Source organism: Sus scrofa, chromosome 10, assembly GCF_054392235.1.
Source record: "Sus scrofa isolate SSC_HxYL_T2T_F1_AM1 chromosome 10, Sscrofa_HxYL_maternal_Yorkshire_Landrace_v2.0, whole genome shotgun sequence".
NCBI lineage: Eukaryota > Metazoa > Chordata > Mammalia > Artiodactyla > Suidae > Sus > Sus scrofa.
The window spans coordinates 62,221,253-62,240,737 of record NC_139392.1 but is presented as its reverse complement, the minus strand read 5'-3'; the positions used below and the strand labels follow the sequence as shown (position 1 = coordinate 62,240,737).

Genomic DNA, 19,485 nt, shown 5'->3' with positions numbered 1-19,485 from the left:
AGACGACATGATACTATACATAGAAAACCCTAAGGACTCAACCCAGAAACTACTTGCACTGATAAAGAAATTCAGCAAAGTGGCAGGATGTAAGATTAACATTCAGAAATCAGCCACTTTTCCGTATACCAGCAATGAAATATTAGAAAAGGTGTCACAGACATGTTTCCTTGAAAACTCCATCTTGTCCTTCTTTACTTTATCCCAGCTTCTTGTCTTATTTTATCCCATCTTCCTTCTTGGAAAAACAGTCACAGTGCTGGTAAATGACTTAAGCTTAAGAACAAATACCAAAAGGCATAGGTGACTTAAGCTTAAGAAATGTTATGTGCATAGAGGTCAGAGTAAGAGCTTAACCCTTTAATACCTAAGTGGCTTTTTAAATAGTAAAAGAACTTATATAATAGTAAACAAGCCCTATATCCTCCACCCAGAGCCACTCCTCAATTGATCTCATCTAAAGAGCACAATAAAGGCAGTGTGGTTTCTTGAGGCATGGGGCTCTTGGTCCCTGAGACCTTGAGTCCCCTGGCTCCCACCTTTACTTAAGATAAATGTCTCTGTGTCTTCTTTTATGTTAATTATTTTTCCTTATGTTCCCAGCACCCGTTCTTCAGCCCCATCCTGCTGAGCTGTCCCCAGGAAAAAAGAAATACAGGAATACAAAAATACAATACCTTTTAAAATTGCACCTCACAAAAATCAAATACCTCGGAATACACCTGACCAAAGAGGTAAAGGACCTATATGCCAAGACCTATAAAACTTCAATCAAAGAAATCAAACAAGATGTAAAGAAATAGAAAGATATTCCATGTTCATGGACTGGAAAAATCAATATTGTAAAAATGGCCATGCTACCCAAAGCAATCTACAGATTCAATGCTATCCCTATCAAATTACCCATGACATTTTTCACAGAACTACAACAAACAATCCAAACATTTAGATGGAACCACAAAAGACCCAGAATCACCAAAGAAATCCTGAGAATCAAAAACCAAGCAGGAAGCATAACATTCCCAGACTTCAAGAAATATTACAAAGCCACAGTCAGCAAAACAGTGTGGTACTGGTGTCAAAACAGACAGACAGACCAAGGGAACAGAATAGAGAACCCGGAAATAAACCCTGACACCTATGGTCAATTAAGCTTTGGCAAGGGAGGCAAGAACATAAAATGGGAAAAAGAAAGTCTATTCAGCAAGCATGGCTGGGAAACCTGGACACCTGCATGCAAAGCAATCAAACTAGAACACACCCTCACACCATGCACAAAAATAAACCCCAAATGGCTGAAAGACTTAAATATAAGACAGGACACCATCAAACTCCTAGAAGAGAACACAGGCAAAACACTCTCTGACATCAGCACCATGAATATTTTCTCAGGTCAGTCTCCCAAAGCAATAGAAATAAGAGCAAAAGTAAACCCATGGGACCTCATCAAACTGAAAAGCTTTTGCACAGCAAAGGAAACCCAAAAGAAAACAAAAAGACAACTTAAAGAATGGGAGAAAATACTTTCAAATGATGCATCCCACAAGGGCTTAATCTCTAGAATATATAAGCAGCTTATACAACTCAACAGCAAAAAAGCCAATCAATCAATGGAAAAATGGGCAAAAGACCTGAATAGACATTTCTCCAAGGAAGATATACAGATGGCCAGCAAACACATGAAAAAATGCTCCACATCGCTGATTGTAAGAGAAATGCAAATCAAAACTACCAGGAGATACCACCTCACACCAGTCACAATGGCCCTCATTCATAAGCCCACAAATAACAAGTGCTGGAGGGGGTGTGGACAAAAGGGAACCCGCCTGCACTGTTGGTGGGAATGTGAACTGGTACAGCCACTATGGAGAACAGTTTGGAGATACCTTGGAAATCTATACACAGAACTTCCATACGACCCCGCAATCCCACTCTTGGGCATATATCCGGACAAAACTCTTCTCAGGAGAGACACATGCACCCGCATGTTCATTGCAACACTATTCACAATAGCCAGGACATGGAAACAACCCAAATGTCCATCAACAGATGAATGGATTCAGAAGATGTGGTATATATGCACAATGGAATACTACTCCGCCAAAAAAAAAAAGAATGACATAATGCCATTTGCAGCAACATGGATGGAACTAGAGACTCTCATACTGAGTGAAATGAGCCAGAAAGACAAAGACAAATACCATATGATAGCACTCATAACTGGAATCTAATATCCAGCACAAATGAACATCTCCACCGAAAAGAAAATCATGGACCTGGAGAATAGACATGTGGCTGCCCGAAGGGAGAGGGAGGGAGTGGGAGGGATCGGGAGCTTGGGATTATCAGACACTACTTAGAATAGAGTTACAAGGAGACCCTGCTGAGCAGCATTGAGAACTATGTCTAGATACTCATATTGCAACAGAACAAAGGGTGGGAAAAAACGTACACATGTAAGAATAACTTGATCCCCATGCTGTACTGCAGGAAAAAAAAAAAAAAAGAAGAAAATCTTTCAAAAATGTTCATTCTAAACTTCCTTTTGCAAGAAGGGACATGCAACACAACTATAGTTTCTTACTCTGTTTTTTACTGTTAATTTTTTTTGTCTGTTTCTGGCTGCCCCCGCACCATATGGCAGTTCCCAGGCCAGGGACTGAATCCAATCCCTATCAGCAACCTACACCACAGCTATAGCAATGCTGGATCCTTAAACCCCTGCACTGGACCAGGAACTGAACTGGCCATGGCACAGACACAAGCTGGATCACTGACCCACTGCACCACCACAGGGACTCTCCATTGCTTAGTTTGAAAGGCTGTAAAAATTCCTAGCATCACTCTTCTGTAAACCCAAAACAGTTGGATAGGAACTTCATCTTGCACTCTGCTGCACATCAGAGATGCAAGTGGTGAGGACTCTACCGGCGACGCTCCAGCCGCAAATAGGGCAAAAATGATCCCATCTACAAAACAGAAACAGATCGGGCACATGGAGAACAGACTTGTGGATGCTGCTGGGGACAGAGGAGGGAGTGGATGGATGGGGAGTGTGGGGTTGGAGTATACAAACTAGGAAGTTTGGAGTGGATAAGTACTGGGGTCCGACTGTACAGCACAGGGAACTCTGTCCTGTCTCTTGCGTTACAACATGATGGAATATAACATGAAAAAAGAAGGAATATATATATATATTTATATATGTATATATACACACACACTCACACACACACACACACACACACACACACACACACATATACACAACTCGGTCACTTTGTTCAACAGCAACTTCTTAAATATAACATGCTAAGTATTTGGACAGCTGTTCCCCTATTAACCTCGGGTGACTAACCACTCACCACTGTGGAAAGCATCACTGATGCTACCAATTTTATTAACCTGCTTGAAATCCTGCCAGTTTTCTGTGTTTTCTCCTATGTAAAAATTATCCTTAAGTACTTTTCTGTAATCTGAATGCGATCATCCATATACATGCTGCTGACTGAAGAAATGTTTTCATATTGAGATAGGAGGAAGTCATCCTGGATTTCACCTGATTTGGCCTGAACTTTACACTAACTAGAACACTCTTTCCCATGGCCTGCCAAACATCCTTAGTACACCTGCTTTAACCACTAAAGGAAATAATGCACTAAAAACATCAAGATGGGGAGTTCCTGGAGTGGCACAGCGGAAACAAATCCAACTAGGCCCCGTGAGGTTGTGGCTTCACTCCCTGGCCTCGCTCAGTGGCTTCAGGATCTGGTGGTGCTGTGAGCTGTGGTGTATCAGACACGGCTTGGATCTGTCGTTGCTGGGGCTGTGGTGTAGGCTGGCAGCTGTAGCTCCAATTGGACCCCTAGCCTGGGAACCTCCATATGCAGTGGGTGTGGCCCTAAAAAGACAAAAGACAAAGACCAAAAAAAAAAAAAAAATAGAATTGCGAGATGGAGCAACTGATTCAGGCATTCAAAGTGGAAACAGGTAGCCATCGTGGAGGTTGTTTCAGTCTTGTTCCTGCATCAAGGAGAGCTTTACTTTTCTGAACTACCTCAAACTCAAGAATATCACCAGCCATTTGAAAAACACTCTCTTCTACCACCTGCCAGCTGCAACTTTATGCTCTCTCTCTAAAGCCTATCAGTGTAACTATTCAAACATTTCGGACCCCAACCAATCCTCACTTAAAAAGGGCCCTTACTTCTTGCCTGTTCCAATCCTAACACTTGACAGACAGCTTATGTACCTTTGCCATCTTTGCCTGCATAGGCCTCCCACATTCTGTAGTTCAGTGGAAACACAATTCCAATGCTTATTGAGGCTCTCTCTCCTAGGCTACAGTCTTCAGTGTACTTCAGATAAAGCTCTCGTCTATTCCTATCACTGACCGGTCACTGATGGTCTGTGTTGATGGCATTAACCTGAGAAAACACCCTTCCAGACTCATTTCCCACCGGCAGCTTTCAATGAAGCCCCAGACTAAGTTACACACGTTTTACTAATATCCTCATAATTGAATATGCATATCTGACTGTAATTATCGGACATTCAACTATGACAGACCAAGCTTGTCTTTATCTAAATTTTTACTCTTATTTGAATACCCTAGGAGACATTTGGCACTTATGACGTGACCTTAATGTTTGTATGTGATCCTTAATACTCTCCGCTTTAAAACTGTATTATTTCTTAGAGAGAACCAAGGCTAGACATATACAACCTTTTCGTATAATTTTCTTTCATCTGCTAGATTGGGCTCTGGAAGGGAGATAATTTAGGTATTCCTAAGGAGGTTGGCTGGAAATCCTGTATTCCTTCACTGTGTTTGAAGAAGGTATTACAAAGGAATTGCAGTACTCTTCCAGGGCCTGAGAAACTAACAACTTAGCCCATCCAATTATACTCAGTACCATCCTCTTCATTGCTCACTAGATCATATTGCTGAGGTTGAAGCATGCCTTAACCCTAAAGCAAACTGACCAATAAAAACATGCTTTCTATTAATGCTGAAGGCACAGGACCTTCAGTCTATAAGAAGCTACGCCGTGAAGCTGAACTACACAGGCCATGTTAACGGCCAGACAAGCCTCCGTTTCCTCTAAAATTGGTGGCTGTGTGTTAGTTAAATAACTACCTAGAGTATTTCTCTTTATGCTTAACATCTACTGAATATAGACTTAAGTAACTCCATTATTGCTATTACTCATCAGTGAAGCCGGAAAATGCCAACAGAATGTGGATAAGATGCTGAAAAAAGGACTCTGTTTTAAAACACAAGAAAATGATATGTCAGTTCCATTGTTCTTGAGGAACTAACCAGAAAACATAATATTCAATGTGAAGTAACACACAGCCAGTTTCAAAGACATGTGCTTTTGCACATAGAATTTCACTATATCTACATCCTACAGAGTTCTCTCAATTTTCAAATTTCTGTCAAAGTACGTGAAAGCCACAGAAAATGTTCATGATTTTCTCAACAAGCCACGTTACAAATGCAGTGACAGAGGCCAAGTGATTAGAGATTACACTTAACTGAAGACTTTGTTAAAATATAATGTCTGGGGAGAACCTTTTTTGTTTGTCTGTTTGGTTGGTTTGGTTTTAGGGCTGCACCTGCTGCTTACGGAAGTTCCCAGGCCACGAACTTCCCAGCTACAGCTGCCGGCCCCTACCACAGTGGCTTCCGGCCTACACCACAGCACTTGCTGGTCCACACCACAGCCACAGCAGTGTAGGATCTGAGCCATGTCTGCAGCCTACACCACAGCTTGCGGCAACGCCAGATCCTCAGCCCACCCAGCGAGGCCAGGGATCAATGTCCTCTTGGGTACCGGTCGGGTTCATTACTGCTGAGCCACAAGGGGAACTCCCCGGTTAGACCCTTTGTGCCATTTATGCCAGATGAATTGCCTACCTTGGCATGAAACATCAACAGCTATGGCCACAGGCTCATTTGACAACCACTCTGTGTAACTTATGTTTTATGAACATGTACAATGAATAGACATGAACAACTTCTGTTAGTCAAGAACTATGAAATCTCTATCATTGTAGTGAAAAGCAGCGAACAATCTATAATTGTTCCTGACTTCACTGTTACTTCATCTTTGTAAGACCAGACAGGACCTGTCATTCGTATAAATGGCAGCTTTTATGTTACTAGAAAATTACTAATTTGGTAACATAGGTGTACATTTTGAAGGACATGTATTTCTTTTCAATTTGTGTTTGGCTTAAATCTAAAATCGCCCAGCCATGGTTCAGGACAGCCCCAGAGAATTTCAGACCTAAAACATGTACTATCAACTCATATTCCAGTGTCTGAGTTCAAAGTTCACAGTTTAATACGGGTTCCCAAATTTTAAAGAACTTCATCGGGGAGAAAAGAAGGTTAGAAGAAGTTATTGGAGGAAGACCTTAAAGTCTGTATAGTGGTTCAGGCAACGATACAGTACTTGAGATTGAGTCTCGATTGCAATAGCCTTGGAAAATTGTTACCACTGACACTTTTTGAAAATTTCATGCACAAATCATTTTCCTTGCCACACATCTGAATTTAGGTTGGCCCCATCGTACGTGCATTGCAGCACCACAAAAACCAAAGAGGCACAGAAGTGACATGGTCCTCTCATTACACTGAATATAAGCTAGTGATTAATACCATGAACACCTGAGCAAACAAATGACAAAGTGTGAATTAAGACATGGGTTCCAGCCATCCCATAGCCAGCAATCTCTTTGCCACATGGGATTCTATGAAATCGCATAGCACATACAGAATGTAAGGGCCTACTCATGTGCCTTTTACTAATTAGGATACTGGTCACTAACTTCAACAGAGGCTCAATAGAAATCTGAGCTGGCGAGGCATTCCAGAAAGGTAAGATGACAAGACAGCACAAGATCCCAAAAGGCACAGCTTCTGTTGAGAATTCTATCTCCAAAAATGAACAAATGCACATTTCAGAAGTATCATTATGATAGGTCACCCCTCAGATCTCTTCATTCAAAAAATTAATACAGAATAAGAAAGAAGAGTAAATTCAGAGGGAGGTCAGAAATAACGGCAAGGAAAGAAACTAATAAACAGAGTGATTAAATGAATCCATAATGAAATATAAAGTTAACAAAACCATAACTGGTGTTTGCGTTGAAGATTGTGATATGGAGGATTTCCCATCGTGGCTCAGTGGTTAAGGAATCCGACAAGGAAGCATGAGGTTGCGGGTGTGATCTCTGGCCTTGCTCAGTGAGTTAAGGATCCAGCATTGCTGTGAGTGTGGTGTAGGTCACAGACTCGGCTTGGATCTGGCAGTTCCTGTGGCTCTGGCAGAGGCTGGCGGCTACAGGTCCAACAAACCACCTAGCCTGGGAGCACCATATGCCACAGGAGGAGACCTAGAAGCGGCAAAAAGGAAAAAAAAAAAAAAAAAAAAAAAAAAAAGAGTAAAATGGAATCCTAAAATAAATAAATACGAAACATTCATATCAACATTAAACCATTTTATTTATATTATTTCTAAAAGGACTGAGACATTTAAGCGGTATAAAATATTAACTAGATATGTTTGTTACATTTTTAAATAGCAGTCTTCAAACGAAAAACGGCAGGTTGAATACATACATTTCCTGCTGCTGTCTCACAAAATTACCCAAAAACTTAAAGGAAACATTAAAAGGGAATGATTCCGTAAGAACAAAGTTAATGGATAAAAGGGTAACAATGACAGTCACATTTTGCAATCAAAAGTATACTAAAAGAAAAAACTGTAAACTCATGGAGCAATTCTGAAAATGCCTAGCAGGGGGGACAGTGCCAACAGGTAGTCCAAAGCCGCATGCTCTTGTAACGCAGAAGTATTCAAGAACTGGAAGCACTGTATACATTTGAAAATGAGGCTCACACTGTAGCTGAAAGTCAGACTGGTTGTACCTTTTGAGGAGAAACCTTTTTTCCCGTATTTCCTTGCAATCCTCAGAAGAGCAGAATATTTTGGTCTCCTGGGGGTTCCTGGACCAAGGGTCCTGCCTGGGGAACTGAGGCAAGCTAGCTCAGAGGACTAACCTGAGAGGGTCTGCCTTATGTAAGGTATAGGCAGAAGCCTGATTTCTAGGCCTGTGCCCCACCCCCCTCTCGTCCTGGCAGATGTTCCAGGTTCAGGTCCCTCCTCAGCTCCACACACAACAGCCAGGAGTCGAGCTCTCCAGGGGGGTGGGGGGCACAGTCCCCTGCCAGCAGACAGTCACCCTCAGTCAAAAAGGGCAGGGGGACTCCTTACACCTCCGTCACATTTATAAAATAAGAATGACATTTTGTGCTTCCAGCAGAAGCTCCAGGCCCTCGGAAAGGCTGCCTGGGACAGCATTTGAGCCTCTTCTTCACACAGGCATTACTGAACTATACAGCTAATTTCTAGTCTATAGTCTATAGTCTTTAACCACCTCAGTGAACCAAGCTTGAAGGAATTTAAAAGGCAATTTAGCTTAAACACAAAAATAACTATTTTATCTGGTTGGAAATGTTTAAGGATGTTTTTCTTTTCACTTCGACACACGCACTCATGCTTCTCCCAAAGAGGATAGGCGTGGCAGCCAGGCTCTTGGGCCTGGGGTACGTGGTTTTGGAAAAAAGGAAGAAGAAAGGAAGGGGCGGGGGGAGTAAGATACGGTTTTAAAATGTTGCTTATTACTTAAACGCTTTCTAACTTATACGATGGGTGATCTAGCCTGCCGTGAGGTTAGGTAGATGGGCAAAGAAAAAAAGTGGCCCCATCCACCTAGGCCGCCAGCCCTGAAGATCAAAACACCAACTGAAAAGTCAAGACTCAGCACTTGGAGCCATCAAGTGGTGCTACTTTCCACATTCAAATAGCGAGGCCCCAGAAACTTAAACAGTTCCGTCCAGCATTACCAACGTGCCGCCACTCATACAATTCAATTATTCCATCAATCTCGACTCTAAGAGCAATGGACATGAGCATCCGATAAAGTAATACAGAATAAGGCTTAAACATGTGATCCCGGGGAGGAAGATAAGTCCAGTGAGGCCAACAGGGAAGGTGGACAAGGAGGCAGCTGAAAGCAGTGGTGGGCATCCTGCCTGTTCCAAGAGCTTCCCTCTCCCAGAGTGACAGGTCACCCCTCCATCTGCCAGGCTAACTGTCCTGAGCCACCAAGCTCGTGGGGGCCAAACTGGCAGAGAGGGTTGGCGATGAAACAGAGGCTCCGACTTGAGGAGCAGCACCCACTGGGGTATCCAAGGCAAAGCTAGACTCAGGATCATTTCAAAAGGAATTGATCCTGCAAGCAGTCGGTGACGGACAAAGCAGCAGGAATGGAGACCCTGAGTCCTCTAATGGGACAAGATGGGGAGACGCACCTTGCATAGCCAAGCCAAGCAAGGTAAAGCTATAGGGATAAGCGCTTCCCCCAAGCCCATCAAATGCATATCAGAGATGCAAGGGGTGAGGTCTCTACCTGCCACTCTCCAGCAGAGCTGGCTCTCAGGGAAACGCTGGCAAGGGAGCTGCCTCACTAAGCGTATATACCACGCGAGCCTCAGGGAAGGAAGCAGGCGATATGTTCAGCTGTTTCTTCAGTTCTCGCCAGCCTCACCAGTGCAACTGTTCAAGTAAGGTCACAGGCTTCGGCCCGGCCACCCTTCCTGCCTTCCCATCCCCCCAAGGCCTGGGCCTTCTGCTTCCTGCAAGACAGGGAGCAGCCTCTGCACCTGCCACTCCTCCTCCCCGCCCCATGGCTGAAGCAGGACTGGTTCAGAGATCTCAGCTTCATGGAACTAGAAGGTGAGAGGCTCTTTCTGGCAGGTGCCAAGGTCCAGTTGTTGGCAGGAGGGGTAAAGGGGGGGGGTAAGGGCCAGGGGCTACTTCTTGCTAGTGTGCTGCCTCCGGGCCTGTAGCTGTGGCCAAGCCCCTGGGGGCTTGGGTCCTGCACCAATGGAAAAGGAAGGTCCTTTTCTAACAAAGCCCTGGATGGGTGTTGAGGACGCCCCAAAGGAGAGGCTGCTGCCTGATGTGCCCACCCCAGGGCCAGGGGTGCTCTGACCAAAGGTGGGCGTGGAGGCGCCTCCAAACACAGGTTGGCTCTCTGCACTGCAGGCCACATTGAGGCCAAAGGATGTGTTCTGGCTGGGTGCACCCAGGCTCTTCTGACTCAAGCCTCCCACAAAAGGAGTCGTGCTGCCAGCGGTCCCACTCTGTCCTGCTCCGGAGCCAAAGGCTCCTGAGGCAGAGCTGGTGCCTGGCGAAGCCACACTGAGCCCAAAGCCTCTGCTGCCAGAGGGTGGGGCTGCCCATCCCCCAAATGTGAAGGGAGATGGTGTCGTGCTACTGGAGCGACTGGCCCCACTGCCGGTGGTCTGGGCTGTAGCTCCAAAGCCAGAGGTGGTGGCTGCACCAAAGGAGAAAACGGCTGTGGTGCTGCCAAAGGCTGGCTGGGGGCCGGCAAGGGTGCCCGAGGCAGAGGCTGTGGCTTTCAGGCCACCAAGAGTGGACTGTGTGGTGCTGCCAAAGGCTGGCTGGGCTGCGGCTGGAGTGGCAGTCGGGGCGGGGGCTGCAGAGTTTCCCAACGTGAAGGAGCTACACAAGCTGGGGACAAGGGATGGCTTGGCAGCCCACTGCTGCTGCCCATCAGTGGCCCCAAACCTGGGCTGGGCGTTGGATCCTGGATATGATGACAGAGAGGGCTTGGCACTTGAGCCAAAGGGAACGCTGATGGCTGGGCGGGGGGTGCTACTGAATGTCAGCGTGGCCTGGCTGGTGGTGGCTGGGGCAGAGGCTGGAAGGCTGCTGCCCAAATCACTAAAGCCAGCAGTGCTAGCGCTGCTGCTGCTGCTGCTGCTGCTGGCCACTGCCTGAGGGGCACCGGGAAGGGACTGTCCAAAGCTGGTGACTGCTCTTGAAGGAGGCATGGTGGGAGGCTTACCAAGCTGGACTATGGAGCTGGAACCCACAGCTGGGTTTGTGAAGCTGCCACCAGAGGCAGAGGGAGTCCCAAAGAGGACGGGCTGGGAGGTGGAAGCGGTGGTGCTAGTCACGCTGCTCAGGGTGCTGGTCATGCTGCTCACACGGAAGCTGAACACGGGCTTCAGAGCAGAGTCTACGGAGGTGCCAGCTGTGGTCGCAGCAGCCACTGCAGAGGTGGCACGGGTCTGGCCAGGGAAGAGAGGGGCGCTCATAGCACCGGCTGGAGGAGCTGCCTGCTTGAAGAAGGGAGTTACTATGGGCACGGATGCAGGGGCCTCCCTGGTGTGAAAGCCAGGTTTAAAAGTGCGGGACGGGCTGCGGGTACTTGCGGGGAGGGCTGAGCTGGAAGATGTGGTGGCTGGGACCTTGGAAGGGCTAGAGGGCAAGGGGCCCTCGTTCTTGCTTTTAGGAGGGGGCCAAAAAATGGGATCGAGCACGGGAGATGGTGAAGACACAGCAGGAGCTGCAGAGGCAGGAGGCTTAGCAGGTGAGGTGCCCAGCATTCCACAAGGAATATTCTGCTTGGGAGGGGGAGGGGGGGCCGACAAGGCTTGGGAGTTGGCAGACGTCTCAGCCTCAGGGGCTGGAGGTGACTTGGTGTGAGTGACTGGTCCTGTGGAAGAAGCGGGTGTAAGGGTGCCGCCACAGAAAACGGCTGTAGGTTTGCAGTCCGAGGAGGTGCCCGCAAGAGGCCCTGACTGTGAAGAGCCAAGAGGGGCCAGAGGGCCGGGTGTCTTCGGAGGCGAATGGGCCACAGGGCTTGCCATGCCAGCAGACTTGGGGGGCGATGGTAGGCCTGGGGAATCCTGCTGCTTCTTCAAGCTCTTCAACAGTGGGCTAGGGCTTGGGGCTGGGAGGGAGGTTTCGGTGGCAGGAGTCCCAGCAGTAGGCAGGCTGAAAGAGACCGGAGGCTGACTGGTAGGTGGGTTCTCAGGGATAGAGCTCAAGGTAGTATCAGTCTTATCCTCCAAGATCTCGCTGAACCATTGTGACAAAGCTTTCTTTTCCAAGTCTAAGTCTTCCGCAGTGACTGAATACCCAAGCTGGGGAGGTGGAGGCAAGGTCAGCTGCTCCCCTCGCCAGGACCGCAGCAGCTGCACCTTCCGCTTACGCTGCCCTGAGCTGCCAGGTGTTGGTGGAGAACTCCACGAGTCCTGTTTCTCCCTTGTGGTGGTATCGGCAACTTCTGCTCCCCAGGACTCCTTGTCTGTTGTGAATGCAGTTGACGAAGCAGAATGATGAGAAAGTTCCTCTTCTCTTATTTCCTTTGCTGGCCTCGCTAGAGCCTGGGAGCAGGACGAAGCTGGCCTGGAGAAGGGGGATGACCTAGGACCACTCCTCTTCCGCAGCTGAGAGAGACCTCCAGTAGAACTGTAAGAACTGGTGATGGCATTGCGCCTGGAGATGGGCACGCCGCCTGAGTACGTGCTGGTCAAGGAGCTCAGTGAAGAGGTGCGTGACCTCTTATTTAAGTGGGCATCTGAGCTCTGGGGACTGAGACCTCTCTTCAGAGACCCAGGCTTAGGCACAAAAGAGGCAGGGATTCCATTGGCCGCCAGCGGCTCAAATGCTGAATGTCCACGTCCACTGCTGTCCTGGCGCCTTCTCTTTTCTTCCTGGCCATCAGCCAGTATTTGGTCTTCCTCCTTCACCGTCCTTTTCTTCCTCGCTCTGAGGGCACTCAGCACAGTCTCCTTTGCACATGGGTCTGGGGCACTAGCTGATGGGGAGGACACGGTTGAGCTGCTACTCTGCTCTGATAGCAGGGGACGAATCCACTTGCTATCCGGAGGAGCAATCCTCACTCTCACTGGGCTGCACACCACTTTGGAATTGCGAGCAGAGAGCACAGTCTTCCTGTGACAACTATTCCAGCACACCGTGGGAAGGACCCCCAGCGAGGCATAGTGGGCCTGCTGGATTGGGTATCTCCTTCGAGGTGGTATTACAAACCGATGTGCTACAGGGCCACAACCCCGGAGGGCCGTCCTCCTAGAGGGTCGGGGAAGAGGAGTGGGTAGGGAGGGGTGAGTATGAACCCCGGGGGTATGGCCTGATGGAGCTGGCGGCGGCGGCGTGGGGCGGGTGGGCGGGCGGCGGCCAGGCCTCTCCCGCAGGTCCCTGGCCTCCGAGGTGGAGGCAGGCTGCGGGGGGGCGGGCTTGCCTAGGTAGTTGCCCATGAGGAACAGATGAGCGCGGGTCCAAGTCCTTGGAAGAGGCGCGGAGGCTCTAGGAGACTTCCGTTTACTGCTGACTACGCCGGAGGCAAGGTGAGCAGTGTTCCATGGCAGCGCGCGTTCCGAACCAGCGAGGTTCGGAAGGCGCGTGAACCTCGGGGCTCGCGGCGCAGGCCCCACCAGACCGCGGTCGCACCCACAGCTAGCCAGGCCAGCGTAACCGCCACCCCCGCGGGCACCAAGTACAGCACGAGGCCCAGCAGCCACAGGCCCAGCAGCGCTGCCCCTGCCCCTGGCGGCACCAGCCCACAGACCCAAGGTCCCTAACACTGGCTATCAACCTCCGCTCCACAGGTTGCCTCCTGCAGTCACCGCAGCTGCTGCAGACACCGCGACTTCGCAAGCAAGGGTAGCCCCGGAATAAATAATAATAACAAACAGTCAAAAATAAAACCCCCAAAACAAATGTGCATGCGCCAGATATACTTGAGTGAAAATAATCACATAGGTAAGATACAGACACATATACCTATATCATAAAAATGCTTGGAGAATGTCAACTTTAGGATAATGCTACACAGGCAGGGGATGAGGCTATCAATGAAGACAAAAGGGGAACCTCAGTGGGATGTACTGTACTTGATTTTACAACACTTTCCAAATCTGAAATAGACCTAAGTAACATGTTAAGACATGTTAAACATAATCTCCATATGATGAATGATTCATCATCTTTGTATTTTTATCTACGGTTGAAATAATGAGAAAGTGGAGAAACGTACTACATGTCTGTATGTTAAAATGTTTAGAGGATTCAGAAAAGAACACAAATAAAACACTATATTTACATAGATAGACAGGTAAATAGTCTAATATATTCGACCAAAATAATAGTCTTTGGTGCCCCACAGTTTTAAAACTTCCAAAGGACGGATTACTTGTTCCCTCATTTGACTACATGACTTGTAATCATTCAGATGATTCCATCTGAATGGTTAAAAAGAAACCAAATGAGGTCATCTCATTCGAATGTAAATTAGTACAGGCATGGTGGGAAGCAGTAAGGAGATTCCTCAAAAAGTTAAAGAAAAAAAAAAAAAATACCATAGGATACAGCAATTTCAAACTGAAGGAAATGAAATCAGTACTTCAAAATGATATCTGCACTCCCATGTTCACTGCAGGAACATTCACCGTAACCAATATAAGAAAACCAGGTAAGTGCCCAACAACAGATGAATGGATAACAAATGTGTGTGTGTGTGTGTGTGTGTGTGTATTATCCAGCCTTAAATGCCCAAGAGATCCAGCCACTTGCAGCAAAAGAGATGAACCTGGAAGACCTGCTAAATCACATAAACCAAACACAAAAAGATAGAATGATCTCACTCATTTATAGGATCCAAAAGGTTTAATACATAGAAGCAAAGACTAGAACAGAGCTCACCAGGGGCAGAGAGGTGGGAGAAATGAGCATATGTTGGCCAAAGGACACACACTGCACCTATGTAGGAAAAATTAAGCTCGAGCGCCAAAGCAGAGTATGGTAACTATAAATTAGACCAAATGGTCCTAACAGGCATACATAGATATTTCTACACAACAGAACAACAAACACTCTTCTCAAGTGCACAGAGCACATTCTTTAGGATAGATCATATCATGAGCCACATCATGTTAAAACAAACTTTCACAAATTTTAAAAGATTTAAAACTATAGCAACTTGTTCACCCATGATGGATAAGACACTAAAAAACAATAAGAGGAATACTGGAAAGTTTACAAACATACAGAAACTAAACAACACAACTCGGAACTACCAATGGGTCAAATAAGAAATCCAAAGATTTATAACAAAATAACCTCCAAACAAATGAAAACAGAAACGCAATATACCAAAACATAGAGGATGCTACAAAAGCAGTTCCTACAAGGAATTTTATATTGATACAAGCAAATGTTAAGAAGAAAACATCTTGGGGTTCCCGTCATGGAACAGTGGATACAAATCTGACTAGGAACCATGAGTTTGCACGTTCGATCCCAGGCCTCACTCAGTGGGTTAAGGATCCCATGTTGCCGTGAGCCATGGCATAGGTCACAGATATGGCTCGGATCTGGCATTGCTTTGGCTGTGGTGTAGGCTGGCAGCTATAGCTCCGACTAGACCCCTAGCCTGGGAGACTCCATATGCTGAGGGGGTGGCCCTAAAAAGTTTTGTTTTGTTTTGCTTTGTTTTTTTATGTAAGAAAGAAGAAAGAAAGAAAAAAATCTCCATTAAATACCTGAACATTTCAATTCTTTGAAGTTGCTTTCAAGGAATCAGAAACAGGAACAAGCTAAGCCCAAGGTTAGAAAGGAAGGAAGGAAATATAAAAGATCAACATGGGAAAAAATGAAATAGAACGAGACAGCCATAACCAACCAACCAGTCAAACAACAACAACAACAACAACGTCAAAAGCAATAAAAGAACTGTTTGGAAAGATAAATATAATGACAAAAATTGATCTCAAATATGGCATGAATGAACCTATATATTAAAGAGAAACACTCTCACAGACACATGGAACAGACTTGTGGTTGCCAAGGGGGTTGTGGGGAGGGAGTGGAATACTTGGGGAGTTTGGGGTTGGGAAATGCAAACTACTACATTTAGAATGGATAAGCAATGAGGTCCTATGGATAGCACAGGGAATTATATCCAGTCTCTTGGGATAGAACATGATGGAAGAGAGAATGCAAAAAAGAATGCATATATAGATATATGTGTATGAGTGTATGCGGGTGTGTGTGTGTGTTTCTGTACATATATATATATATATATATATATATATATATACACACACATATCTGGGTTAATATGCTGTATAGAAAAAACTGACACAACACCATAAATCAACTATGATTTAAAAAAAAAACTTTAGACTAAGAAAAAGAGAGAAAATTAAAAAATATAGAAATGAAAGAGGAGACACTAGAGAAAAACATATGCTAAAGACATAGTGCACTATAGGCAAAAAAGACATTTAGAAGTAGTCTTTAGAGAAAATCTTCCCGATCCTTGTGAAAAGTGTTGCTACCACTTTTGTTAGACACACCTCCCACCTTAACCCACTCCAAACCAGCTCCATGGTCCTGCCTAAGGCGCTGATACTATTTGGAAGTGACCATGGAAAAATCAATGTCCATGAATGCTGTTTAAAAAAAAAATAACAAAGAACTGAGTTGAAAATAAAACATTTGACAAAATCGAGCACTGATTTATGATGAAAATCCGCCATAAACTAAACCTAGAGATATGAAAATATGTGGAACAGAATATGGGAAAGCTAGAGTTAAAATCATATTTAATGATGAGGGGCCAAATAACTTTATCCTTAAGATCAGGAAAAAGACCTTACCACTCTTACCACTTCCACTCAGCATTGTACTGGAGCATCTCGCAGGGCAACATGTTAAGGGGAAAATTAATAAATGGAACATTAACTAGGAAAGAATAAAATCTGCCTTTATCCACAGATTGTAGGACTTTAAAGAAAAACACGAAGGAGAGCTATTTAACCCATTCTAATCTATTCCATAATGGTTGGGGCAGGGCTTCTGATCATAAAACATTTTGTGTGTGTGTGTGTGTGTGTGTCTTTTTGCTGTTTCCTGGGCCACTCCCGCGGCATATGGAGGTTCCCAGGCTAGGGGTCAAATTGGAGCTGTAGCCTCCGGCCTATGCCAGAGCCATAGCAACGTGGGATCCGAGTCACATCTGCAACCTACACCAAGGCTCACGGCAACGTGGGATCGTTAACCCACTGAGCAAGGGCAGGGACTGAACCCGCAACCTCATGGTTCCTAGTCAGATTGGTTAACCACTGGGCCACGACAGGAATTCCTGATCATAAACCATTTTCTAAAGGAAAGAACACCTGAGCTTAAGAGCAAACTATACAGACCATTGATTCAGACCTAGAGGATGTTTAAAAGAGAAACTTTTAAGGTAGCAATAAAGGGAACTACTCATTTTGGGGGGTTCACTAAAGTAGTCAACTCTTGCGTGTACAGCAGCCTACAAGATGTACATGTCAGTAGCTTGAAGTTCTACACAGACCACTCATCTGGGCTAGTCTTAATAATATGCCCAGCTGTAATAAATCTGCATGACGGCATTTAGGAGTTTCTCAATGAAATTCAAATTTATATATTTCATGAGTCTCCAAAAGCCATCAAAACCGTTTAATGAATGGACCACTACGGCCTTGTCGAAGTTGGAAGATTTGTGCGTCACGGTTGATGTGAATTAGCCGTGGGTTTTACTTCCATAAGCCACCACTTCCACCCCTTCATTCTTGTGTATATCATCTGATAGCAACCTTTTTGGCTACTGTACTTGCTTTATCTAAAACAGAGTTAGCAGTTCTCTTGGGGAAAGACTTTATCACTATTCTGATCTTCAAGAATAAAATACACATAGACATTTTCGTTATTTTCAAGAACGACCCAAAAGTTGACTTCTCCGTTGCGTCTTTCTAGGCCTCTGGTCAGAATTAATCTTACTCTTTCCCACATTCATATTTCACAACATTTTCTGAAAAACGGTCTCTTTCCCTCTACAGAGTTTGTATCTCATGACTCATCAGGAAAATAGATGTCTTCATTAAGTTGAACTGCAGGAGCATTAGAGACCAGGTTTCAGGTGGATTAACGGTTCAACTCAGTGTTCTCTATAGAGCAAGATCACAAGGGCTCTACATTGATCACTTGCTGTAATACCACAGTGAACTGACCACCAGGGTTCAATTAGGGACTGCCTCACTCTACCTAACAAATCAGGGCTTATAATTTCTAATATACGGCACCACCCTAACAATTCACTGAATGCTTGCTTCTTCAGAGTCATATGTCAAGTGTTTTTGCCAAACTAGTTTAATATATTCATATATATTCTACAAATACAAAGTTATCGATCAGCTAATTTACCTATCTACGATCATTCTTCTCTCCCTTTTGCTCATGTCTTCCCACTGTGAGAGTGTTGGAATAAAGGAAGAAAGCAAGGAAAATGTGGGTGACCTTCGACTACTTATGGCAATCTAGTACATGTCTCTGTATGTATCATAGAAGCAATGAAGCACGGATCGAAAGATAAGTAACCAATCGGTTCTTATAAATCACAAAGATATAAAATATGAGTGGAATAATTATGTAGAAGTGATATATAAAGAGCATGGATTTTAATGTTGACAGAGCAAAAATATCCTTTTACTACCTCAGTATGCCTTAATCTAACATATATATTATAGAGGAATATACGCTCAATTTAGGAACTTTATAAAATACTGAAAAGTGTAACAGTCACTCGAAATAACCACAGTAAGATAAATCCATAATGATACCACTAAAGGTAACAGCATTAACGAGATGGAGGTGTGGAGGTGTTCGTAAAATTTTTGCAGATTTGATTCTATAAATGGTACTAAGCACTGGAATTCATTCAGGTCTTTTATTTTTTGGCTGTGTATTTACTGGGCTAGTCATTTAACCCCTAACGATTTAGGGCTTAGTTTCTATTGGTAAAATACATGTTTTAAAATGTGGCATTAAGTGTAAATCAATGAGGTAATCTGTGTAAAGCTTAGCTTCTATAGCTAGGATAGGGAAAATGGTGAAAGTAGCAAAAATTCTTGTGATGACAAATTCTATCCTAGAGGGGCAAAGCTGGACAAAGTACGTTATAAACAAAACACACAGAATTGTGGCCCTAAGCAAAAAGCAAAGGCACAAATTATCTATATAATAACTACTTTATGCAGTTGAAATCTTTGGAAAGGATTTAGAATCAGTTAAATTATACTGGAAAGTAGGATTGAGCAGGGGAAAAAAAAAAAAAAAGCGCTTTAGCCATTTAGAAAATCTTTCTATTCCAAAACCAGACAAAGATAACACCAAAAAAGATAATTATCGGCCAATATCTTTGATGGACATAGATGCAAAAATTCTCAGCAAAATCTTAGCCAACCAAATCCAACAACACATCCAAAAAAGTATGCACCATGACCAGCAGGGTACATCCCAGGTTCACAAGGATGGTTCAACATACGCAAATCAATCAACGTCATACACCACATTAACAAACGATGTCAAAAATCATACGATCATCTCAATAGATGCAGAAAAAGCATTTGACAAAGTCCAACATCCATTCATCATCAAGACCCTCGCCAAAGTGGGTATAGAGGGAACATTCCTGAACATAATCAAACCCATTTATGACAACCCCACAGCAAATATAATACTCAAGGGGGAAAAGCCGAAAGCCTTC

General features: G+C 44.9%; 1 protein-coding gene and 1 pseudogene across 4 annotated transcripts in view; both read right to left on the bottom strand.

Annotated features, from left to right (window-relative positions):
• The window catches only part of LOC110255677 (uncharacterized), a 1,749,062-nt gene that overhangs the window by 808,848 nt on the left and 920,729 nt on the right, over positions 1-19,485 (bottom strand). The gene's annotated exons all lie outside the window — the stretch shown is intronic.
• On the bottom strand, positions 9,890-13,171 carry LOC100515272 (nuclear envelope pore membrane protein POM 121C pseudogene; annotated as a pseudogene).